The sequence below is a fragment of the Cynoglossus semilaevis genome, chromosome 14 (genome assembly GCF_000523025.1).
Source record: "Cynoglossus semilaevis isolate Cse_v1.0 chromosome 14, Cse_v1.0, whole genome shotgun sequence".
Lineage (NCBI taxonomy): Eukaryota > Metazoa > Chordata > Actinopteri > Pleuronectiformes > Cynoglossidae > Cynoglossus > Cynoglossus semilaevis.
The window spans coordinates 1,262,290-1,290,060 of NC_024320.1; the positions used below are offsets into that span (position 1 = coordinate 1,262,290).

General features: G+C 39.4%; 2 protein-coding genes across 4 annotated transcripts in view; one reads left to right on the forward strand and one right to left on the reverse strand.

The window, feature by feature from the left end:
• The window catches only part of LOC103389085 (ephrin-A5-like), a 1,154,841-nt gene that overhangs the window by 529,017 nt on the left and 598,053 nt on the right, over positions 1 to 27,771 (forward strand). The window lies entirely within an intron of this gene.
• Positions 1 to 27,771, reverse strand: part of strbp (spermatid perinuclear RNA binding protein) — an 82,922-nt gene that overhangs the window by 52,865 nt on the left and 2,286 nt on the right. The window contains exons 2-3 of one of the 3 annotated variants that reach the window (XM_025062766.1): positions 10,220 to 10,362; positions 211 to 308 (exon numbers count right to left, since the gene is read on the reverse strand). The gene's annotated coding sequence lies outside the window, so the exon portion shown is untranslated. Of the gene's footprint in view, positions 1 to 210; positions 309 to 8,425; positions 8,574 to 10,219; positions 10,363 to 27,771 lie in introns of those variants that run through there. The other 2 variants (XM_017038421.2, XM_008324334.3) reach the window with 2 other exon arrangements.

The window sequence follows — 27,771 nt, forward strand, 5'->3', positions numbered from 1 at the left end:
TTCACACACTGTCAGTCATGGGCACAGCAGGAGTACGGAGCAACATCAGAGTTGCTCTTGTTTTTCCAACTGACTGGGCCGTGGTGTAAACATCGGAGCTCCAGGCCCCGCGGCGGCAGTCGTCAAACACGAGGAGACAGACAAGTAGTGGAGTGTGCAGAGATATGAAGACACGGAGATAAGAGAGGAATCTGTCGTTACGATGCTTACCTCCTTCTCTCCTCCTGTCTCTATCAGCCCACTTCTCTCCCAGTGTCTGTCCGTCCGTCTGTAGTCACTGAGGCTTCAGAGTGGGCAGGATTCAGCACCTGAGGAATCACAGGTCAAAAAAGTCAGGCATCAAACTGCTGACCTGCAAACTTGTTGTAAGGCGAGAGTACTAACCATGTAACCCCCTGCCGAAAATCAGTTTTTCTAAAGCATTTCAAATTTTTTGGACATTTTTGGTCAAGTTTGTCAAGTTATAAATGTTTTATATTTTTTGGCTAACGTTCAGCAACAATATATTTGTCTTGACTTTAAAATATTTTTCATATATTTTACGCTTCAGGATGACGTCGTTGTTGTCATGTTGTTGTTGTTTTCTGTTTTTTAGCAGTTAGTTTAGTTTAGCTTAGCATGTTCTCCGATTTTGCTAACATATGTGTATTTAAATATCAGCTCTCTAATAGGGATAGTCAATGCAGCAGCTGTTCAGTAATTAGCCAAACCTCTTGGACGTAAAACATCTCAACTAGTGTAAGGCAAGAGTAGTAACCATGTAATCCCGCTGAACCATTTTTTGTTTTACTTAAGATGTTCTACACTCATATGTACATACATATACATATTTTTGCTCAGCTTTAGTTAGTTATGTTACGTATCTTTTGGGCACTTCTGAGTTGTAAGTTTAGCTTAGCATGGTTTCCATTATCGCAAACAAGTTTAATAAAAAAAGCTGCCATTACATTATGAATTGTTCCATAGACCTATTCAGCTACTGTATGCTACTGTATGCTAGTACAAAGCTAACCTATTTCTCTTGGTTTGTTATCAAACATAAATAACATAAAATTTTAGCTGTTTTTTTTTCCGTTGTTGCTAACTTTAATGTACTTCTAGTACGCATTGTTTTGATATTTTTTTATACAGACCTGTATATTACTTGATCATATTACCATTTTTTACATAATGTGAAAAACAATATGTCCTAATCCTAATAATCCCAGGAGGAAGAGGGATTTCACAGCACACACTCACTGTTATCATGAAGAAAACAGGGTGAAGGCAGAAGTAGCCGCCCAAAAAACGAAGGTCGATGAAAGACTGCAAACGTCCATTAGGCTCTAACGCTGAATGCATTTTTAATCGGTTGTGTGTATTAAAAGTAATTATTTGGCAATCAAGTATGACTGAGTCACTTATGCGCAGCAAAGTGCTGGGACAGAGTGTTTTTGAGACGAGTACAAACACTCAGTGACCAGAAAACCCAGGCTGTGGCCCTGAAGAGGAAACAGACCCTCCCTTCACATCGGAGTTCTCAGCTGCACAATAAATATGAGGGAGCGTTCACAGAGAAGTGGCCACAGGTCTGATGTGTCCCCATTCTGCAGTAACCACCTCAAGGGCTTCACCTTCAAACTCACAAACTAATTATCACCTGAAAAGAGCGTTTAATATTTTTTTCAAAACAGCTCCAAACTACTGTTTTTAATCACTTCTTTAACCAAAATTCGGCAACTATTTAACTGTGGAACTAGTTGGCAAGCCGAGAGGACAAATATGTCGTCACACAGCACTTAGTGTGGAAAATGCATTCGATTGCGCTACATTTGCTTTCTTTTGTACTTCTTGTTTTTTTTGGGGGGGGGGACATTTTGCCCTTCATTATGGCTCCCAGGCATAAGTCAGACACTTGTGATGTCTTTATGTCCTAGATTATGATGTTACCACATGTAGGTGAATGATATAAGTACTTGTCACTCACCTACTGTGTCTATATATATATGACTGGATGGGAGGTCCGACTTCACAGTAGGAACAGTAGGAAGATGAGTCATAATTTAATTTAAATGGTATGAAATATCTTGACAGGCACCAAGGCCCTGCCTCAAGATCAAGTTCAGCACGAGAACTTACCAAATGACAAGATTAAGTTTAGACACTTAGTGGAAATCCCACACTTTGAGGCAACATAAGTGAACAAACACACAGATCGTGCACTTTGCTAAAGGTTTAAAGATTTTCGGATTAAAAAGCACATTTGGCGAACGACCAATCACAGAGTAAAGAAATCTGATCAGCCGGTCGAACCAGGTCTTCAAACAATGGTGTTGTCGTACAAACATCACTCAGGCTGCGAAAAATCAAACCAGTTCAAACGTTGTGTTTTGTTTGTTGGAGAAACCACGCCCGAGGTAAGAGAACATAACTACGGAGGGTGTTGGTCGGTTTAACAGGTGGAATTTAAACAGTTCTGCAGGACAGTCTGGTTCCCAGTCACCGTCTGAGCACAGGAAAAACAGAGCTTTGTGTTGTACGCTATACTACAGACTAGTCATTTCCGTAGGGCAACGCTGAGATATCTTCTGTGTCACAGTAGACGACATGACAATACCTGAGGTACCGTTAAATGCTGTCAAGCACCCAAGCTTATCTAAACAACCTTAGGCCATATAGAGTAGAGTAGTGATACCAGTGATGCCTCCACTGTCCTAGACAAACTCCTGCTTGCTCACAACTGACCATTTAGGATATATAAAATGATATAAACAAGTTACCGTTAATGTGATGAGACTCTGAATGATGCTGCGTTCCTGTTAAGTTTATCTCAGAATAATTCGGAGAAACAATTACATTATGCAATTACATCTTACATCAACATTTTGAATGATATGAAGAAAATGTTTTAAATTAAAAATATAATAATAATAATAAAAAGATCATACGCCCAAAACACAAAAACTGACCAGTCTGTTTTCTACTCTCAGTCTCCCATCTGCACATCTACCAGGGTCAGGGTCACGTGCTCTCCTCCATATGCTGCGACGCCACATGATGGAGCGGGGCACAGCGCCCTTTATCTCAGCCCTGTCCAGCTCTGTGAGCCATCTCACCATTAAGCTTTTCATTTCCATTTCATTCATAGCAACATTCACCTTTTGGCATTTCATTCATAGCAACATTCACCTTTGGAGTCCTTGATTATTTATTTTTCTATCCACATTTTCAATGATTTTGTGTTCTCGTATATGAAGGTTTATTTTCTCTGCCCTTGTCTTGGGTCAACTACATATTCATCTTGATTTAAATTGAGGATTTTTCTTCAGGTTTGAACTGGAGTGCGAAATGAGTCGCACATTGAAATGGTGATCTGTGTTTTGATGAAAATGCCCTCATTTAAACTGGTGAATTTAAGAATATTCATATGTTTTAGGGCTGGGCAGTATGGACTAACAGCCATGTCTTGATATATTTTAGCTCAATATAACGCAATATATATCCATATTTTATCTGTGATGTAATTGGGGGTTCCTCTAAAGCATTATAGTGTATTAGATTCATTCACTCTGCACAAAATAAAAAAGGCATAAAACAAATTCAACTAAACAACCGTATAATACATGAAATAAAAACGCTCCTGGAAATGAAATAAAACAAACCTCTCTCTATTTCAGTGCCTTAACTATCAGATTCTCTCATTTCCGATGGTTCCTGAAAGCCCCTTGTTGCAGACATGTCATGCACTGTTATAAAAATGTTATACAAGTTATTCCAACTCTGTTTATATATTTACAAATATATTAAACAGACTGTGGAATGTCAGCATGTGTAGAGCTTGTAAAGCTTTAGACTATAATCAAATCTGGTATATTTATAGACTTAACAAAAGTTTAACCCTGATCTCAAAAATACTGTATATTTTAACTAAAACCAATTTACCAACAAATAGCTAAACAAAAACTCAAAACTGTTAAAATCCCCACAAACCTGGTCGAATGCTCCAACACGTCCAAGTAAAAAGATAACCTGGACGGCCAATGAGGTTTAAGCATTTTCTAAACAGTAGCCAGGATTTACAAAAATGTAACAAAAAGGTTGTTTAAAAAAATAGGTTAAAGTCTGCTGTAATATACCTAAAAATCTGAGGTATTTTAGGTATATTTAAAAAATGTTTACAAAGTTTTAACAATTTAGAAACAATTTTCTAACAATATCCTAAAGTTATCCTCAGGAGTAAAAGAGTCAAATATTTAGCCATTAATTACTAAATTGTCCAGAACATGTATCCAAAAGTAATTGACACAATCTCACAAAGTTACTAAAATTATTAATGAGAAAATCAGGCCACTAATAAAAAGAGATTTTTAACCCTAGCTTGTACCACACCTAAAATCTGTCCAAGTGCCACAATAGGTCCTGGCACCAGACATTAGACACAGCTGCTTTCGTTCTATCCTCAAATAACTCATTTATTTGACTCAATCTTCGTGCCCATCAATGTAAGTTATGACAATCTCTGTTCAAATTCATACATTCTTAATAGCCATTAGGAACGAGACAGAGTATCTGTGTCCTCGTTCTGAAAGTGTAATGATTCCATTCAGTCCTTATCTAGATAATCTCCATTATAAATGATTTTCATTTCAGTGATAGTTGTTGGTGTATAATCTCCATTATAAATGATTTTCATTACAGTGATAGTTGTTGGTGTACTGAGATCATCCACACACACTAATGGTTTTTACTATTACAAATGCTTATGCCTAATCTTAATCCTCACTCTGGGTTTTATAATCCCAGCTCCAAATTAAATCTTAAACCCCCAAATACTCCCTAACTCGGACAGACCTGCAGAAGGTCCCCAAAAATCACATCTCCAAAACAATGTCCCCTCAAGCACCAAGAACACACTGACACACACACGATGATTGGAGTCCTGGAATTGGTTTTGTGCTCTCATATTCCCTCTCTTATATGGGACAGATACATCTCCTCTTAGCCTTGGTCTGGGAGTCACAATCAGGGAACAAGTGGAGGCTGAAGGCAGACGGCAGATTAGGAGGGACAACAATATGAATTTGAGGATGTCGTCTATAACCACGCCATCCGTGTTTGCGTTTTTTGTTTTTTTGTCTTTTGTTTTTTTGTCCAGAGTGTGGGTTCAGAGAAGCACAGGAGCGGTGGAACAGAACGATGGCGGGGTGAGAAAAACGTTGACATGTGTCTGAGGTGTTGTGAGGGAGCTACAGTATGTGGGAATAGGAACACGCAGAGAAGGAAGTGAGAGAAAGGGAAGTGGAGGCAGAGCGAGAAGTGCCAAAAGCAGGTTGGACCTGCTGTTCATCACTCGCCGGGCTTCTCTGCACTCCTTCACTCCCTCCCTGCTTAACAAGAAAAAAACCCATTTATGCAGATGAAGAGCCAATGTGGAGCAGCGAGGTGCTTATTATGGCAGCTATTTATTCCCCCAAGAAAACCCTCACATTGGTGACATTCAGTAGATCTGTAAATATATATACATACATATATATATGTATATATACTGTATATGTAGCTGTGGAAGGGATTGATGGACGGAGTGAAAATGTTGATATATTTTACAGCTGCATTTTCTTTGTACGTAGACCGGTGGCTCCTAATCTTTGTTGTCCTGTGACATCACAAGTGACATCACAAATTTCTATGACTTGTGCAGTCATGTGATCACAGCTATCAATCAGTACCCAGTACAGATATTTGTAAGTGGTGCGTTTTATTTGAATTTAATATCTATTATCGGAAGTGAAATAAAACAGTTGTTTATACAAAACAATTAGTTTATATACTGTGTATATATATATACAGTATATATATATATATATATAAACTAATTGTTTTGTATAAACAACTGTTTATATATATATATATATAATGTTTAAATCAATTACTGGTTATTAATTTCAGGCAATCCCATTGAAATTCCCAGTAAGCCTATGTGGGGTCGCAACCCTAAGGTTGAAAAACATATACCATTATTATTCCTTCCTTCCTTTTTTATCTTTATGTTTCTACCAGGAAGTCGGGTCTATCTCGAGCTTCTGTCTGGTCTGTCTGGTCAACACCAATAAATGTTGCATGTATTCGCTGCTGTGAACCCTCTGTTGTCATTGGAACTGGGGCATTAATTACATACTTTAAAACATTTTAGTCTCACCATCCAGTGACTTTGAATGGTTTCTGTGAACGTCTCTTGTTCAAACTTCAAACAACTGACTTTCAGACTTTTATGTCTAAGCATGGATTAAAAAACCCAAATCCTCTGAGATCTGCAAAGGAGCTCTCAGTTACCCCATTAGGACACAGTAATTTGGACACTACCCACTACCAGGGCATGACCCTCTCTACACTTTTCCTGGTACAAATAAATAGTGTGTACATCCACTTACTTTAATGTGGAGAAAGAACAATTAGTTATCGGAAATCTGAAAACCAAAAACCAAACTATTGTACCTGCGGTCACCAACTATATTTGTCGGAGAGACATAGTTTCTCTGGACGGACACCTCGGGGGCTGGCCAAATTTTTGTCCAACAAACGTATTCAATGTTTATTTCGGAATCAAATTACGGTCCACATTGGACGGTTCAGTGGGCCGTATACAGCCCACAGGCCACCAGTTGGTGATCACTGCATAACACTATAACATATACATATTTATACTATATGTCATGAATAAAGAAAACACAAAAGTCAAAAACTACTACAATGGTACAAACGATAGCCTTATTGAAAACTTTTTTTTGGCTAACCTCGGTATACTACCAAGACAGGATGTCACCCTGGGCAGCTGCCCATGTTGCCCTGCTTTAGGTGTAACAGTCAGCCAGGACTCTACTAAGTGATGACTGTGAATCAGACAGCGTCCTGTGCTACACTACATTACACGTTGATTTATGTGCACAGTCCACAGTAGTTTATCTGTGCTGGGTCACCGACAAAGACAGCTCTGTTCCCAACATCACTAAAGACTCTGTTCTACACTAAGTGATCCATACAGCAGCGGCAGCTGGGACTGGTTTGTGGTGTAGCCACCGATTCATGTGCGGGCGTGGGTCACTTCAACCAACATATATAAATAATGTGGCATTTAAGGTGGAGCAGGTACTGAGAGAGAACAAGCAAACACACACATAATCTGTGAACACACAGGACTACTGTGGGAGGCTAACCTGGACAATAGGACAATCTGATTGGTTCAGATGAGATGATGTTTAAGTAAATATATATATATATATGTTTAAACATTACAGGAAAAAAACTTTAGTATTTGGCAGAAAAAGATACATCTCTAAAAACTACAAACTACACATATGTATGTATATAAACTATGTTTTAATGAGAATTATTTAATAGCTTCAAATTGTGTTGACAGATACACAAGCTAGCAGCTAGCGAGTAAAAACAGCTAGCAAAAAAAGCCTTTTCTTTTAAATGTGAGGCAAAACATATGTAAGATATATTCACAAGACATTTAGGCCCAAAAATGAAACATACTGTAAGTGTAAATATAGCTAAAAGTTGAACCAAAAATAGCTTTTTAGCCATTTTTAGTTTAAAAAATAAGCATAATAATAGCTAATGCTCTTATTGATAAATGTTTGACAACAGCTAAAATGTCTTTTATGACACCCAGAGCTAATCCAGACCTATTACAATTGTACAGGGTCACATGACAATGAACACCATTGTACATTGAGGATCATTCAGTTTATGTTTTTTAAAAATGTGAAAAGAATGAACATGTTCCATTTTCCTATGGGTGAAATATTAGGTCATTCCGGGGTCTTTTTGACGTTCTATTGCGGCGGCTTTGTAACTCCCCTGTGAGCACTTACATTTCAAACACGTGCAGCTGACGCTCCGTTATTTTCCTGCTTGTTTCCAGTCTAAACCCTACACTGCAGCGGGTAAAAGGCAGCGCTGGAGCAGATCAGTCACATCAACGTGACAGGTGACAGAGGGCTGAAACAGAACATGAAGAGGGCAGACAGGACGGAGGAACTCCTTCTGTTTCCCTCACCCGTACTTGCATCCATGCACACAAGCGCTGAATGGGTGACTAAGTCCTGGCCCAGGCCTCGTACGGTGGCTGTAAACAAATCCAGGCTTTTTCTCGATCATTTCATTCTTTCACTCACTCTCTCCGGGGTTGCCATAGCAACCGACCTCCTGCCTCCTTGACAGTATTTTGGGATGTGGTGAGACTTTCACCACTGTGTCAGCGCGTGTCAGTGTGAGTGCATGGGTGGTAACCCACAGCAGATGGGATCTTAACACTCTTTATCTGGCGAACCTACGTTCACAGCTCCACTGGACATGTGAGTGGGACGAGTGAGAAACAGCAGAGAGGAGATGAGATGGAAAAAAGATGAGTGCTCGGTGGAAATGACTGTTTGGGACTTACATGTAAAGCGTTGACAACTGCTCAATAGTTGACGTGACTGAGCTGACATTTAAGTCATAGTCGAGTCAACCAGACCTTCAGTGATGTCATCACTACACAGGCACACGTGTCCAACGATGACCATGTTACTCTCCATCCACTGCTTTGGTAGCTTTTGCTAACGGAGAGAACACTGCAGTCAGTTGTTCTGTCATATTGGTATCTCAGTTGTTTACTCTTGACTTTGTGACAGTTGTTGTCTAAAAGTAACATTACCGCCCGTTTTATGAAGTGATGATGACTATTGGACTGTTGGTCCATGATAAGACATCAACCTTAGCTAATCAAAGGGAGAAAAAACACGACTTTTTGACTATTCGTCACGGATGTCGACTTCTGCCACTCATGTCGACAGGTTGACAAATCTGTTTTTCTGTCAATGGTCTGCCTACATGTGTCATCCAATTAGGTGCCCAGACTGTGTTGAAAGGCGACCACCTGACCCATACCATACATGGTGGTGCTGTCACTTTTAAATGAACAGGAATCGTACTGACCTCAGTCAGAGGTTTCCATCATCAACCTGCATCTTTGGCTTTTCTAGGACAGAAATTCTCTGGAGTCAGATTTACAATTACAATTATAAGAATCTTATTTCACCATTCATCCAACAGCATCACCTGGTAATGCCTCATATCCATCAGCATTCCTCTTTCAATGACACTGACACCAACACAAACATATACACAGGAACATATCTGTCCTACAAAGAACGTTTCTTTATAGAAATTGATATAGCACCTTCTCGTGTCTAGGAAATTCATATTTACTGTAAGCAAATTAAAGTATAGAAATGAGTGCCTTTTGACCTTCAATGCCCCCCTGGGGTGAGGCAGAGTACTGCATGCCTCTCCTGCTGACTTTTCTCTGCACTTTCTTGTAAGATCAGCAGGACCAATTCTCTTGCACACACATTAAAGACATTACACATGTAGAGAGTCATGCTGTATAACAAATTGTTTCGTTAAGGTTTGTATTGGGGATATGCTGAGGAACAGAAACGGGCACACGTCATACGACCCAGGTTGTATTGGATCCGGCGGTCAGATAACAGGCACAGCTCTCCACCGCATCACCCGGGACTTCTGCTCTGTATTTGAGAAATACTCAAATTCGGCGATGTTTACTTAATAAAATGTGTAGAGCCCTACTGAAAATGAATTTTTAACACAGATCAGTGGAAAATATTTATATTGATTCTATGTACTTTTTTCCTTTTTTAATCATGATGGAAGGGGAGACACTGCCACCCCTGACTGCACGTCACTGGTTTCCATTCAGGTTTGGTCAAAAATTAAAATGTTAGCTCAAACACAGGAAATTTAAAATATATAATTGTCATATATAATATATATTTGTTCTGCTTGCAGTAGAGTAACATTTTCAGTTTATTTGAGTTCAGCCAAAGGACACATCTTTTGTGTCTGCGTGTGAAGGCAAAGCAGCTCAAGAGGTCGTTCCTCAACTTATGAAACAAGGCAGAAAAGTGTCGGACCGACAGATTCAATATAGGTCTGTGCGTGCGTGCGTGTGTGTGTGTGCGCCCGCTGCAGATAAACCCCACACACACACTCTTGTCGAGGCTCCTCAGCAGATGTCACCTTGCGGGCTCACCACACTTGTGTACGCGCGCCTCTGTTTGCCATCGGGTCGATGGCGAGGATGATATAAACACTGAAGGATCAACATTTTACTAAAACTCTCACCATCTGCCCACCGGCAGGCAAATAGTACACAAACACACTGCTCTCTTACTCGGCCTTTTTCTTTATCGCCCCTGCATCGCTCCACTTTTCTCTCCTTGTTCATCGCTCTCTGCAGCCCTGCCATCCATCATCATTAGGAGGAGAATGGATGACCTGTCTACACCTGCAACCGCTCTCTGTCCCTTTAATTCTCTGGAGGAGAGGGGAGAGGAAGGGGAAGGAGAAGGAGGAGATGAGAGCAGAGGGGGAGAGGGGAGAGGAAAGGAGGGGAGAGGACAGGAGAATGCAGATGCCCCAGATGAGTCTATATAGTCAATTCATTAAGCTAAATGAATTTAATCAAGTATCAGTGATTTCACCCCTGTCCTCAGTTCTGCTGCTTTAATAACTGCCACTGATGAACCAGATTTAATCAATTTGTATGAAGTGAGATGGACGACGGACAAAAACATTGATTATCCTCAGCCTGAGTCCTTTGACGTTTTGAATTCTCTTAGAAAGTGTTCCCAAATCCAGATGACCACTTCAAAAAAACAAAACAAAACAAAACATTTAAAATCAGAGAAAACATCATAAATGCTTTCTATCGTTTCGGTCTCGTGTTTCATTAGCCACGGCACAGCTACGGCACTAATTAAAATAAGGTCATTCATCTCTATGAGTTTCCACTCATTTAATTATGTTTATGATTGAGCGATGGATTTTCTCAGGCTCTCGTATGTTTTGATTTTATAATTTCCCCACTGTACTCCTGTGTGCGTGTGTGTGTGTGTGTGTGTGTGTGAGCCCACGATGAGTCTTTGCATCATCTTCACCAAGACTGAAGCCAGCAGGGACAAATACAGAGAGGGAAGGAAAGGAGAGTAGGAGAGTTAAAAAAAAAAAAAAAGGGACAGTGAGATGAAGGAAGTGTATGGATGACAGGAGGACAAGCAGAGGACAACGTATTGTCTCCTGTTAATATGTAAAAATAACTCTGTTGCTGCCTGGTGGAGGAGCTAACTGGGTCAGTGAATTCCCAGAGAGACAGGGAGAGAGAGAGAAGGGGGGACTCTATCTTGCCTTCCTCAGGCTGTTAATGCTGAGAGTGATCTGACTGTCCATAAAACCTGTCTGTCTGTCCATCCATCTGTAGGTCTGTCTGTCGCTCAGTCCAATTTTCTTTCATCCAACACCTGGACCAGTCACAGTACACACACACGCACCACTGATGTGAACATATCACATGGACACAATGCAATCCCTGGCTCCTTTACACTAATCTGAACTATATCTGTGGCATTATATGCCTAATCTTATGCCTTACCCTAACTCTCATCCTAAACTGCCGTCTAATCCTCAAGACATGAAAATACCCTCTCTCACAGTGGGGTCATGCAAAATGTCCCCATAAACACACACAGTCCCTCACAACACAACAGTGTGTCCAAAAATGATGTCCTCACAGGCATAGCTACACCAGGATCTCACACACACACACACACACTCCTCCTTTCCCTTCCTCCACTGACACAAAACCTAGTTTAGTGTCATCTCACTTCCTGTTCTCTCCATCATCTAACCTTACTAAAGACAATTTAAAGAAGTTTCTTTAAAAAGAGTTTTAAGTGATTAGCAGTTGATGGTGCTACACACAAACTAGCTAACGAGCTACAGACTGGATTGAGGTCAACCCCAAACATTAGCATCTTTAGAGGCAGATATTTTCTGGACAGACACCTCAGAGGCCGGACACTCCGGGAATAAAATGCAATAAAATTCACAGTGTATTTTGAAATCCAGTCACTCGGCCCACAGTCCGCCAAGTTGATAATCACCGTTTTTTATGTATTTTAGTAACGCATTACCTCTGAGGTCATTCTGGATCTTATTGGTCATTGTTTTGATTTTTTTTTTCCAATTACGAAAAACATTCTTTTAAGTCATGTGTCTGCAAATGAATGGTGAGTTAATTACGGAAAGTTAATTTCTGGCCAATAAATATTTGAATCTTTTTATGACTTGGTGTTGTGATAAATGAAGCTATGGTTTTTCTTTTACGACTCTGTAAATATATTCACATAACTTTAAACCCTCTCTTATCTAATGCCTTGCACAGCATCATGAAAAACATATAAAAGGAAATGCTATTTTCTTTAACAGCGTCTCAACAACACTGATAAAGACACAGGAGGTTTTTGTTTTTGCCGTACTTTCGTTTATTCCGTGAACTGCCGACTCGTGAAGCACAGTGTTTGTGGGATTTGACTGTTGCACCAGTCAACAGTGCAGCTGTAAGACTAACCAATAAAGCACACAATTTGTGCTGGTCAGCAGTTCTGAGCGGTGATTAAAATCCTTATTGATGAAGAGCGGCCCACGCATACTAACTATCTGGCCCACTATTAATCAGGCTACGGCGCTCGGTGCATGGGCTGTATGTGTTTTATTCGCAGAGGGTTGTCTCCAAGACAAATTAATACGGGAGCGTGGAGGCAACGGGGGAATTTTCCACCTGTGCATTTTCTGTTAGAATAATGGGCCGAGCCTGGTGTTCCTGGCACGGTTCAGAAATAATATGAGTAAGGAGAGAATATGAAAAAAGGTCATTCCACTGTAGAATAACTACACCAGGATTTATCACCCATTCTTTGAACGAACATGAAAAATCTTATTATAGAAAATATTTACAAATATTTTTCACCAGTGTCAGAAATGTCAACAAATACAGGGAGTCTGATTATTTATAAAGGTAAAAAAAACGGCAAATAATTTACCAGAGGTTATTAGCCAAATGTTTTCCCGGAATTATTGCCTTCAGGTTTAGGAATAAAGATGAAATGTTGCAAAATAAACTTAAAGGAAGAACAGAATAAATTGATGAAATGTTGCAAAATAAACTTAAAGTATATAGAATAAATTGATTAAAAAAAAGATAAAAAAAAAGATCAAAATATTTAAAAAATATTAGCCATAAATGAAGAATAGGTTTGCCTAAAAATAGCCGCTAAAAGCTAAGACAAAGCTAAATAAACAAAAACCCTTTATATTTGACAAAATGACAAATACAAAAATGGGCTTTTAAATAACTGAAGAGTTAGCTAAAATAGAGGAATAATCAATCAACACAAAAATCCTAAAGTTAGCAAAAGTATCCAAATAAGCCTAAATTTAAAAAATGCTGAAATAGATCATAAAAAGTCCAACAGGTCACAATAAGGATTATTTGCCATTAAAAAAAAGAAAATTGACCCTGATACCAACAGGTCACAATAAGGATTATTTGCATTAAAAAAAAAAGTTTGATCCTGATGAGAGTCCATACCCTAAAAAATGCATTTTAAAAATTGTCACTGTGGGCCTCAGAAAAGCTGCCACTCGTCCTCGAGCCAGATCTTGAACCTGGCTGTATTTAACCAGCACAAAGCCTCAAATTTATAGAAAATGATCCCAGAGCTCCAAATGGTTACGAAGCCTGGGTCTTAGTGGATTAACCTGGAACACTGGTTCAAACTGGGCAGGGCTTTTTCCTGGCCATCTGACTGGGGCAACAGAAATAGCCTAAGCTGACTACAGCATATGGACCCCACTGCTGCAGAGCTACAGCCTTCCAGGAGTCACTCAGGAAATGTACACGTGCATGTGACGGTGCACATAATGTTGGTACATTTCAATCTAATCTTTGTACTGCATTGTACTGCAGTCTTTCGGACCAACCACCACAACGTTTCTCTTGGAGCATAAACCACAGTATTATCCCTGTCATCAGGGGGAGCTCTTGGTGGAGCAAACACTGCACTGCACTGTTCATACAGCAGATCTCTGACTGCACACCGACGTGCACCATCTCTCAGAGAAAGTCTTGTGCAACTGTGGCTCCACTAAGACGTCTATGTGCCTTTTTGTGCGACTGGAGAGTGAAAAAACACTCTCCGGTTACACGTTAGCCGTGTTTGGACTCGTGAAATTACGTGGAAGCGACCCGACGGCATTAGAAACACAGTGGCCTACAGTCAGACCTGTGGACGCTCACGTTCGTTCATGGACACCGACAACTTCTTATGTGAGTTGTGAATGTGAAAGCACAGAACTCCAGTCTCCGAGCACACACTTGGCACTTGAATAGATGTTTGTCTAACGCACGTCCGAATGTGAACTGAGAAATTGAAGTGCAGTTGTGCACACTGTGAATGTGCAGTAACAGTAAACACACGTGACTTTGCAGATATTTGGTCAGAAAAACAACAAGGTGCACTCTTTAAGAGGTTTAAAGTCCAGCAGCATTACAGCAGTAGAGCCATTATGTAACGTCTGTGTAGAATTGTCCTGAAGGTGGCGTGACACAGGAGCAACTTCTGCACTAACACTGAGGCTGAAATTAACAGCAGTTTCAACTGAAATCTTGTGATTACTTTTTAGTAGAAATGTCCGATATTAACCTTTTGCCGTTATCCGATTTGCCAATATTGTCCAAACACTTAATTTGCGATTCCGATATCCACCGATACTGATATATGCAGCCTTTTATTTTCTGTCATGCTCCCCCTTGGGGACAGAAATGTTTTCACATATAATCTCCAAATATTAGTTTCACTTTCACTTTCACTTCAAAACTATCTTTAGGTCACATCATCTGCGTTACCGGGTTTTTACTATTGGAGAAAGAAAACGATAATAATTCTTACTGTTATTACATAATTAACCCAATAAAACACATTTTCAGTTGATAGCATGCCTACATAATTAAGCTAATATCGGCCGATATTATTGGTTGGTCCATATTATCGGATATCCCTACTTTTTTGGCATTTCTCTTCCAATAAATATATCGATACTTTTTTTATTTTTGTGTTACATTGTTGCCTTTTAGTAAATTTGAACTCACTGTGGCTAAATGCACAATACAATTACAATACATTGTACAGTGTACAATACATTGGTACTACTTGGTGGATATCTTTGTGTTATGTCTGTCGACTTTTCATTTGTCTGATTTTTAATGACCTTTTGACCTTAGAGTAAAAAGAAGTAAAATTCATAGGATTTTTTCAACCTTTTTGGCTTAACGTGTACCTTTCTGGAGCCAATTTTCTGTGTCTTGGCAAATTCGTACACACTCTGGCTGACTGTTAGTTTTTCATCCTGCCTATTATTATAGAGTGATTTTCTCATTTTATCACATTTTCTGGGCTACATTTAGCTGTTTGACACGTTAAAAATACAACAGTGAGGCAAAAAAAAAACTGAAAATTTTGAGGGAGTGCATAACTCATAACAATTGGTTCACACTTCTCTGAACCATTTACATGTTTGTGTCTGAACCACTTGACTGAACTTACTATTCTACGTCTAATGTGGGGAGGTCTGTCTCCCTTTTCCTCCTGTAGGTGGCGTTAATCGGTGTGGTCACCCTCACCTGTGTTCATTAGTCTCACTGGTGTCACCTGGTGCCCTGGGTATATATACAGTACCTCTCTCCCTCACTCTGTCTTTGTGGGATCATCTGTGTGCGTGTTCTGTGGCGATGTGCTGTGTTGTGGGGTTTATACCTTCTTACAACGTGAACGTTACACCTTAAGACCAGAATATTTCTTATTTTAATTTTATATATATATATTGCACACATATTTACTGTATTTTTTGGGTGAGGTCTTCACAGTAAAGCAGAGACAGAGATATGTAATACCTGTATAATGTTGTTACAACACTGCAAACAAAGTCAAGGGTTTTGCCCTAACGTGTGATCTTTAACTATAAATAAAAGAGTGCTGGGAAAGACCAAGTAATTCAAGTCAAAGAGAGCGTTCTGTTTCAGGTTTCCTGGCTCACCCAAAACACAATCACCAAACTGGGCTGCCTGTCTCTGCAGAGAGAGCTGAGCAGGAAAATTAGACGGCGGCCTGAATACTGCACACGCCTGCTAATTCAATGTGCCAGAGAAAATCTCTTTTTCATGCACATTTAATTTAATTTAGAAAATAACTGGCCGCTCAAGTGGCTGCTTGTTTGGGTTGGTCCATTACACTCAGACGCAGTAACACACTTTGCTCTCTGGCATCCGAGAGCAGCCAGGTCTCAGAGGGTGTGTACCTCCCTGTCTTACAAGGACACAGCTCCACTAAGGGGGGACTGTTGTGCTAGAAGATGTTTCTATACTTTTAATTTTGTTTTTGTTCCTCATTCTGCTTGTCGTCAAACAGCACCGTATCATGACTATAAACCCAGCCAGAGACTCTGAAGCATCCATCATCATCACTAACCAGTGTGAGAACACAGCAGGCAGACAAGGCAGACACAAACATGAACAGTTGTACATAAGTATACAGTATAAATGCATAGTGTTCACAGTACTCTTAATCTATACTGGATTTCAGCACCATGGAGAGCAAACAAAACCCAACTTAGGCTGGGATCTGAAAGAACCAGAACCACGATGACCTGAATTCCTAGTGCCTGTAGTACACATTTACCTTAAACCAATACTATATAGTTATCTGGTAGTACACAAATGGCTGCGTAAAGACATGCTAATGCTAAGGCTTTGCATAGAAACACAGACACAAAGTTTGTTTCTACTACTTAAAGAAAGTAATTGGAGCCAGGTGGGTTTTTTTTACACCACATTAAATGTAAGAAAATATTGGATTAAGCCAATAACAGTTTGGTAATGAAGGAAAAGATGACTCAGGGATTGCTACGGAGAAGTTCACCTTATATGAGATGGAAAAGCTGAGTTTCTTACGGTAGATAAAACTAAATGATTCAGGTTTCGTCATAGAAAATGACTTCTGACAAGTTTCTGAAAGATAAAGGCACATAGTATTTAAAAGTAGTAAAATAAAAAAATGTGGGACCCCTAATAAAGTACAGTATATATTGTATATATGTAAGACGTTTTGGAAATTACTCCCTTACGCTGACGATGGTAGTAACATTTTTTCCATGTTTTCTTAGCAGAAGAACATAGAAGGCACAATAATCTGATTAGATTATTCTTAAGATGTCTGAGTATCACATCAGTTTTTTTGGATACATAATATCACCTGTATTTTTAGTCAGGATGCCTCAATCTAATACCTAGGATCGGTATCGATCTGATATTGCTCAAAATGTCAGGAAAGAACATCTATAGCCTGCGATCTGATATCTAAGCCCAAATGCTCAACTCCAAAAACAGCAGTCTGTTTTTGGAGTTGAGTTGAGTTGCTGGAGGACAAAAGAAAGTATCAGATTGACATCAGTATTGTATGATCCCGTTATCGGACAAAAAAAACATTGTGTCAAGCTCTAATTTTCAGCAGATGAATTACTTTTATAGCAACTGGGTCAAAAGATATAAGATCTAGTAATGATCGGTCAATTGTGAGAATAAGATACTATGTTGTGTCAATTTATATGCAGTGGTTGTTTCATTGTCATTACAAATATAAGCCATAAAGGCCCAAACCGATAAAAATGGATAACCTCCGGAGTACAAAAGAACTGTTGTGAACTTTCGTCACACGGTATTTCACAACGACAGTATATTGCACTTCACGGGGAACCATTACATCATATGAAACTGTGTTGTGTTTTCTTCACATCATTCTCCGTCATATGATACAACATTTAAGTGGAATCTTTTCTTTGAGAATCTCTCACATCTGCTGCATAACAAGAGTCAGGCAGACGACATGTTCAAGTTCAAACAGCTGGCTGCAGTTGTTGGAAGACAGCATCTGTCTTCATCAACTAAAATAGATTCAAAGGAGAATGAGCACAAGTTGTTCTATAAAAATAAACTGTCGAAAATCATCGTCTTTAACTACCGGAGAAGTCAAATATCTATTCAGAGGATTCTATTTCGACTAGATGACTATGAATATGATCATTATTTTCAGTTACATAAGTCTTTTGAGATCAGCTACAGCGGTGGTTCCTTTAGCTTGTGACCCCATTTTGACATCACAAATTTCAAAATGTATTTTTAACAGTATACATTTTTTATCAATTACTAGACATTTCAGGCAACCCCACGTGGGGTCACGACCCCAAGGTTGATAAGCACTGAGCTACAGTATGTGCAACAACACTGCTTATTAAGACAATTACTGGGCTTTATAATGTACTTTACAAATAATGTACACTTACACATACCAAGTAATTTACATTTAACTTAAACAACCAACCAAGGGCCTACTATACACCTTGACAGACCAGATCGTCCCTTGAGGATAGTTCATCACAGCACATTGTTGCAGTCTGTCTTAGAACTTTTTGACGCGCCACTCCTACACCTCCAGCTGTATGAGAGTGAGATGCTTCACCAGTAAAGTGCTGTGATTGTGAGGTTGTATTTCTGAAGCGAACAAGGCCACGTCTTCATAACTGATGGGCTGCAGCCCGGTCTTGGCCTCATAAACACAGCCTGGCTGCACAGCCATACCCTCGGCTGCTGACAGAAGGCGAGCCAGCCTTCACTGCCAGAGCTCTGAGCCTTTCTAGGTCATACCATAGAGATCATGAACCAACAGGAGTGCAGTGTGTGTGTGTGTGTGTGTGTACACGACTGTACAGAAGTGCAAACACAGAAGGATGTTGCAGAGATGCTGCTGGAGAAACCTCTCTCCAGCCTCGGCGGGTGTCATGTCTCCAACTCAGTGACTCATTCCTGAGAGAAGGAGCCTACTTGATAACCAGAGTGTCATGCCCACACTCACTCAGCCTGAAAGCTATACTGCCCGTGGTTGGTGTGATTAATGATGCTGTAGGGTGTAATGTTTTGTTTGTTGCGCTGCTGCGTCCAAACATCCTGTATTACACTAATACTCCTAGCTTAGCTTAATTCCGTCTTTTCATGAATGACGTCTAATACGAGAAACACAATTTTTTTTTCTTTCTTTTTTTTGTGGCAAGTCAGTTTTTAATCAGAGGCTGCAAATTCCAGCCGGCCTGACTGGTGTTTCTGTGTTTCAGGCCATTTGCAGGGAGCCGTCTGTGAGCTGCAGGGTTTCTGCACTAATGAGATGAGGGGAAAATGCCAGAATGTTGGATCAGCTCAGCATTTCTCCATTCCAGTGTGAGGTACATCCCACGGCAGCCCTGCCATAACAAATACGTTATAGAGTGCAGTAAATCCTTTATAGTCCTCTTTAAACACCGCATATTTACAAGGCACCTGTTTGGCAATATTAGCAACAAGCCACATGTTCAACACCGCAATAATAAAAACTCATTATGCAGTAGCAGCCAATTTGGTCGGTGTTTAGTTTAAGTGAAAAGCAGAGGGTTAGAAACTTTTGGGAACCAACTACTTTTTTCCTCAAATTAATAGCCTAGCAGCTTTTTGGAATTTTAGAAAAATATTTTGACGTTGTGTTCTGCATGAATTCCATGTCAAGAATGTTCAATCTTCAGTTTTCAGTTGACAGGTATATATGGTTTTCTCTGGATTCACTACTTTTGGCTAACTAAAAGAGTTTTGGGTTCAATTTCTACTTGCGGTTTTGCAGCTATTTAGTAACGATATGCTAAAATTGAGCTAACTGGGTTTTTTTGGTGAATGTTTTTAATACTGGGGGTTACATTACGTCCATAAATAATTTGTCTAATTTTTAGCTACTTTGGCGATTTCTATCTTTGTCTTTGCGCTAATTTTTTAGCTAGTTAGCCAAAGATAAACAAACATTTTAGCAATACAGTATCCAGGTAAGCTCTTAATTATCCTTAAGCCAATTTCTAACAGTATTCTGGTTATTTTTTTTATCCTTTTTTGACTTTTTTTCTAACAACTACTTGTTCTCAGCCAACTTTGGTAAATTTAATCAACTTTAAGGCGACATACTTTTGAGAACCTTTTAGTCATTTAATTGCTTATTTTGAACTATAAGTTTGTTAAGTTTGTTTTGAACTATACGTTTGACAGGCTTCTTTGTAGAACGCTCTCAAAAAACGAATGGTTCAGAGTGATTTGCAGTCAAACAAAAGCATTTGAATGAATTAAAATACAGTTCTATTCCCGCACACAAGGCTGAGCAGTGGCTGAGTGAAACTGATGTGTGTGCTGGAGTGAAACCATGAGGTTGCTCCAAGATCTTAAGAAAACAGTGTTAAAGTTGTGTGTGTGTGTGTGTGTGTGTGCTGCTCTGTTTCATCCCCTGTTTTATATCTCCATCCTGCCAGCAAGAACAACAAGCACGGGTGGATTCACCTCAGTGGCTTCTAGACAGAGGACAGGGTGGTGTGTATACATTACACTATACACTCATTAATCGTACACTGCAGGTCCACTCGAGACACACAGGCACGTACACACTTTTACACACAACACTTCTACTGGGTCAGAGTAAATCCACTCTGTTAAAGGTACAAAATATTCAGCTTTCAGAACATTTGGCAAATTGGTTTCTGCTCTTTGTTTCAGCCTCAGACAAAACCATTCCAGAACCAACTATACAAATGTGTGAGGAGGATATTCTGGGAGCAGAGAAATGACGGTATTAAACATAAGACTATTGTAGTCATGTGGCTTCACGGGGAGAAATATTACGTTTTAAATGTGCACAGGAAAGCCTCCAGAATCCCATAAATCCTCCTTTACTAGATGAATGCATTAATCAGATAAAATCACACACACACACACACACATCCTGAGACCCACACTGCATCTCCCAGATAATCTCCATTACCAATTAGGAGGTGATACGCTGCAGCTTAACATTGAAGCAGCCATTAATCTGCAGGGGCCGGTCAGTGGGTCAGTGTAGCAGAGAAAACACAGCCGGGAGGAAGATCCGCGCTCAGACAAGGAAGAAAAAAATCAAGGGAATCAACGCGAAATAGGGTTTTCTTCATCTGTTTTTTTTCCCTTTCTCTCCTTTTGTTCCGGGTGAGATTCAGATTTACAAATGAAAAATGGAAGACTACTGTACGTCCTTCAACAATGGTCCCACACACTGTTGGTTTTCTAATTGTGTTACATTGTTCATGTCGATGCTTATGAAAACAGTACTATGTTTGTGAATTCTGGTTAAAAGGGCTGGTGCGCGGGCCAAACCTGGCACTTTATTTACAGTGTACTAAATAGAATTTTGAATTGAATTAAACTGAACTCAAAAGAATTTAATTCAATTTGATTATTGAGCCCAGCTTGTTATTCTAACTCAGCCTTCAGGTTTAGCTACTTCTTCCAATAACTTGTACTAACCTCTTTACCTAATTAATTTTTCTTGGTACTTTGAAACAACTGGCAGTTTTTATAAATGTATATTTATGAAACTAATTTGTTCTCATTTTGCATTTGTTGTTCTTTATTTGGGGAAACTGTTGTTTTGGGGTTTTTTTTTTGTTTTGCTTGCTATTACGTAACTTTTGATTTCAGATGTTGACAAACTGAATAGATTAATTGATTGCTCTGCTGAGAGTAACTTCAGGTTTGATTCCAACTCCAATAGGAATCGTTGTCTTGGGTAGGGCTCTGGTTTAAATCCCTATAATGGATGATAAATCTGTAAGCAAATTATATAAATCATATATAACATTGGTCAAAGTGCTTTTGTCCAGTATACATCATATTATTTATGTTCATTCGGTGAGTGATTTTAACTAAATGTATACATTTAATACCACATGATTTTAACAGTGTGAAACTGTTACATTTCCAACCATTTCCTAGGAGACTTGAAAAACAGTCCATAGCCTTTACAAGATGTATGTCCAGTGAAACACAAAATAATGAGTAAATTCATGGCTAAACTAGAGACTGCGTGGAAGTAGAGATAAATCAAACCTGAATCACAACAATCCAATGGATCCAGTGTGGATCCATGAATCACAACAATCCAATGGATCCAGTTTATGTTAAAAAAGCAAGTATGATACCAGGTATCGGTATCGGGCCTGACACTGGCATTATCTCAAAGTATCGGTACTCGTCAGAGGCCACCAGTGCCAGTTACCGATACTCAAGGCAAAAACCTTTTAATAGGGGATTCGCTGTGCACTTGATAGCTGTTTTTGTTCACATGTTGTTATGTGATCAGCACAAGGAGAATTAATGAGATTTCTGGGAATCTTTATCCTTTGTGTCAATTACCACATTAAGCGCCAGTGTAACAATCATGAAGTGTTTTTCACGTTATTGTGCAGGGGAGAGAGAGAGAGAGAGAGTGAGAGAGAGAGAGAGAGAGAGAGAGGAGCAAAGCCGAGCAGATAGATGAAGGGATTTCTACATATACTGGACCCCATGAAGTCACTGCTCTCTTCTGGTCAGTGGTCACATGACATGAATAAATCGTTTCAATTTTAAATTACAGGGAGGTGTGAAAGTGTGCTTTTGTCATTCATGTGTTACTATGTGAGTAATACTCAATTGATACTCATGTGAGTATCGATCTATCAGTACCACGGAATCGATGCTCCCATCATTAGTGCAAGATTTAAGCTGCATCTTTTATGACATTTTTACTGGTTAAAAACAATGTAATAAATGTGTCTAATATCAGTAGTTTTGTAGCACAGACAAGAGACTGCAGAAGTCTGCAGATATGGTTCGCTCACATTAATAACCCCACTGTCCGTGAATATCAGTGAGAGTGAAGGCTGTTTCTGCCCTAGTCTGACTCTGACAGAGCAGAGTCAGGACTGGGACTGTGTGTTGGTGTGTGACAGAGGGATAGCGGTGACATTCGATGGACCGTAGTAAAGTAATACGGCAGATGGGCCTCTCATATCTGTCAAATTCAATCCATTCACTGCTTCTGTATCTGTATCATACACACATGGAAGCCTCATGAATCTTTAAAGGTACAATATGCAGGAAGTATTTGTAAAAATAACTAAACAAGTACAACATTTAAGTATATACTTATTTAACCCTTTTTTCCCCCACCGAGGCATGTTTTTATATTTTTTATAATGTAGCGCAATGTATTTCAACTTTGGGGTCATGACCCCACCTTGGGTCGCCTGGAATTCAAATGGGGTTCCCTGAAATGTCTAGTAATTGACAAAAGAAATTACTGATGAAAATATTGTTTCAGCTATTTATTACTTTTAAACTCCAAAAAACACCACAACTGTATTCTTTCACTTTGCCAATTCCTTATCTTGAAAGTGAAACTCAACTTAGCTCTAGATATCAGTCAAATATATATTCCTTAAAAAAACATACATTTCTCTTAGAATCACAGCTTTCAACAGATTTTTGAACAAATCAACATGTGACATTCACTCTTTGTGAGACTCACCACTCCTTGTGGAGTGAAGTCACAACAACAACAAAAATTGCTGTAAAGCATTTATCTGCGCCGACTAATTAGAGAAATACCCAAAGGCTGTTATGACAAATAAAGAAATATTAAATTTACAGCTGATAAAACCATGGTTTGTTGTCTGAACAACAGCACCAGAGGTACAAGGTAACAACTCCTAAATATATGCTACAAAGTCACTGATTAATTACAGGCCAAGTCTTTTAGAGCATAAACTGCAGAACTGCTAATAGAGCAACTTTTTTCACAAAGGGTTTAATTCTCATGAGAAATAAAATACAAGGAATTTTTGTCTCTTAGTTAAAGGTCACGTATTTTCAACTAAATGTATATTATTAATATTTGTGGATTTAATATATATATATATACTGTTGAGCTATGGATTATTATATATTTACAAACCTAAAATTTATCTAAGAAAAAAAATAGCTAACAAAAACTTTCAGCTAATAAAGCCAGTAACATGAAAAGCTGAAAATAAATATAAGTCAGCTGGAAACAAATAAGTGCTGAAAGTTAGCAAAAAACAACACAAAATTATCTAAAAAGGCTATTAAAATGTATTAAGAAGAAGCTAAATGTTAGCCTAATGTGGCTCTGTCTGCTGTGTGTAATTCTACCACAGAAGGTCAAAGGTCAAGTTAACAGTAACTTCTTAGGCCAGACTCTCACTGTTCGCTGTTTTCATGCCGTGGTGCAAGTTGCGGTGCATGAGACCTTACAAGGACACGACCCCACCCTCCCCCAGTGTCTCCACCTCATCTCCTGTCTCTGTCCTGCCTGGATTCCACACTGAGATGAGAGGAAACAGGAACAACTGCAGTGGCAGCACTTTTCTTTCCGGAAATACACACTGTTGACGCTGAGTCCTGAGCCAGGTTTCAGCAGGAACATTGTTGGTCATGTTTACATGTGTGTAATGAAAGTGAGATGTGGTGAAGCTGGACACATCTGAGTCAGCAGACTGTAGATGGAGCTCTTTATTACTGTCAACACTAAAAACAACACTCTCCCCTGCTCTGTCTGCTGTCACCTCTGTCCACCTAACTCTGTCAGCTTACTGGAACCTCGGCTGCCATCTGCCATGTTGGCCAATGAGAACCGCTTTTACTTAGACGGTGGCCAATGGGATTAGCGCTTTAATTCCTTGCCAGATGAGACTCCAAATGTGCTGGTGTGTGCTAGAATTTGAGAAGCAGAGGGCAGACTCCTGTTTCGCTGATAAGCACGGGGCACCAGAATACACTCACACACGCGCGCTGCAGAGGCAGTGGGTGGTTGCCGAGTGAGACATCCCATGACGATACCGTGTGTCATTTTCTATGCTGAGCGTGTGCAACTGAGATTCCAAACTGTTTAAACCAAGAACATGACATGAGGCAAACCAGAACTACAGCCAGTTGATGAACCACGATGCTGCTGCTGCTGCTGCTGCTGCTGCAGAGGGCTTTAAAACAGACACTTAAGACAGATAAACAAACACAGACAGGAAGATACAGAGAAGTTTGAATGCAGAGGAAAAAAGGAATCCGCAGGAGAGCAGGAGTGAAGAGGAGACCAGCAGCTTGATGTTTTGTGATATTTCTCCTCAATCCAGTTGATTATTCAACCATTTAAGGTGTTGATTGTATTATGGGTTGCAGAGCTCGAGGCAAATGTATGATTTGGTGCAGGATAAACAAAAGTGACTGAAAACAAATGGAACTGTGTTTGTTTAACTGGCTCAGTGTATAATTAATCCCAACCAATTAGCTGAACAAATGAACATTTCAAAACAAAAAGTGATTTTTTCTCTCTCTCTCTCTTTGGTTTTGATTGTTCCACTGAATTTGTTTGTCTTTGCAATGAAAACTCACTGTTGCTGCCAAGACTTGGTATTTTTAATCTACAGCCCGGGACCCAAGTCAGTTTAATCAGCGTCAATAAATCCATTCCTAGACCAAATTAATCCATCTTGGGGATACTTTAACACCAACTGGCAGAGACCAAATATCTAGGGAAAAAAAACTAAAGCTGGAACAATTCATCCAATTAGAATACTTTTGAAAACTGCAGGTATAACTTGTAACCTTTGTGTTAAAATCCATTTGAGTACACTAATTTAGTGACTGCTGCAATTTAGGATTCACTGTTCAATAAGCCAAGATGGTGTTTAGCTGTTAGCAAGCAACCTTAACAGGTAGAATGCTTGGTGGGGGTGGCGGTGGAGCCAATCCCAGCTCTCAGGCAAGAGACACAGCAACAAAGTAACTACAAATTGGATATGCAGATTCAGTGGGAGTTTCTAGAGACTCTCCAATACACAACCTTCTATGAAGGTCTTTCTCGCAGATCCTTTATACCTCTGTGGTAGTGCAAGTGAAGCAGGCTGAAGGTTTTTGGGGGGTTTTCCACTGTTTTAGCAGCTGACCATCCAGAAAACATTACACTGGGTAATTCCTGACAAAATAACCAGAGTCAACAGCCTTGAAGATTTGATGTGAGTTTGGGGGACACTCAATGGTTTCAAAGGTCTCCTGTAAAATTCATTGAGATTTGGTTTGTGGAAATAGAAAAAAAACTATAAAACTATATATAAAACTATATTAAACAATAACAGTTTTACTTGGTGTTGACATTTTTGGATAAAAATTACATTCCTTCTGTGAACCTTTGAACAAGAAACAGAATCTTCTGGCAACAAAACATTAGAACCTGAGAAGAAAATTGGGCTTGGTGGTGAAAAAGCCGGGATAATGTCACCCTCTTCTGTCTCTCATTCTTCTAATATTAGGAATAATGTCAGAGAGATTATTGTTAAGTCAGTGCTTTTGGAGAAAGTGCTCGTATGGAGACGCTAAAGGCGCACGAGCCAAATACAAATGCCTCTGTGACTCAATCGCCTCTATACTTTACTTTTAGTGCTGTCGTGAGGAAATATTCCACCCAACCAACAAAAGGTACTCTTCAAATGTTAAAAAACAGGTAATTCAGAAATGCTGACGACAAAAGTGAGGATGTAATAATAACTGAAGCAACTGAAGATGTCTGTGTTTAACGGTGATAGACCAGCTCTGCTAAGGAGGGTGGGTGAGGTATGGGTGAGGTAAGGGCTGGGCAGTGACAGGACACAAACACACCCTACATTTCTTTCAAACCAGCCCTGCAGGTGTGGCAGAAGTTTTGGCACAGAGACCCAGTGTGATCACAAACAGGGTGGAGCAGACAAAAATAACCCAAAGGCAACAGGGCCATTAACCCCAAAGACCACCAAGACCCAGGAGTGACACATGAGCAGCCTACCCCAGGGCAAGCACGGGTCAACCAGTCAGTCAGTCTGAACAGAAACAAACCAGGCATTTTACAGCAGCACTGACAAGACCTCTCCAAATGGGGGCGATACTACCTTTTTACACTAAAACCTGCGATACAAAGTACTGCATTCATGTGCACTGTACCTAGTGCAAGTGTTTGTCTTTATGATCAAGTTACATTAAAAAGAAATTAAAATGTAAGACCATTTTTAAAGTGAAGATTTAGCTAATTGTGACTCTGTCATACTGGCGGATTGAAATATTGTCTCTGATACAGCAGCTCATGCATTGTGATGTCTGTTTGCCTGTATGATTAAAAAGTGCCTTCATTATTTAAGTGTAGCTTTGTATTAGTGTGGTGGTTCCTTTTTTGGCTTCTGACCCCATTTTGACATCACACATTTCTGGTGACCTCAGAGGCCCCATAGAGAATTGGTTCAGTAACAGTCATGTGATAGTAACCAATAATCAAGCTTCAAGATGCACCAGCTCAGATATTTTATCTACACTGCATTTTGCAAAACAAAACAATACAGTTGTTTAAGATTATGTGTGGTGTTTTAATCATTTAATAATAATAATTTAGTTGAAAATAATAATTGTATCAGTATTTTATAATCAATTTTTAGACATTTCAGGCAACCCCATTGGAATTTCAGGCAACAACAGATGAGGTGGCTTTCTTTGTATTGGAACTGTTGCATTGTCCCTGTCGAAATGTCAACTCTATTCAATTCTATTCTATAATCTATCCCATAACTAGCTAGTTTTACTGTGTCTTGGCTGTTATTATAGTAGCTACCTTACATGTTTTGTTTCATAAAAAACATTTAGCTTAGCTAACCGTTCAGCTACTTTACCTTAAATAGTTTGAACCTATTTTTCCTCTTTGTCCAACATTATATGTTTTTAAAAAGGCTTAAAAATGTCCCTTATGTTCACACAAAATAAATCTGTTACATTTTTAGACTAAAATTTGAAGGTGAACATGTTCTACTTTGGTATCCCCTTTATTCATAATCCTAATTTCTCTGCATACATTAACTGACCGCCCAATGGAAATAGCCTTGGTTTAGATG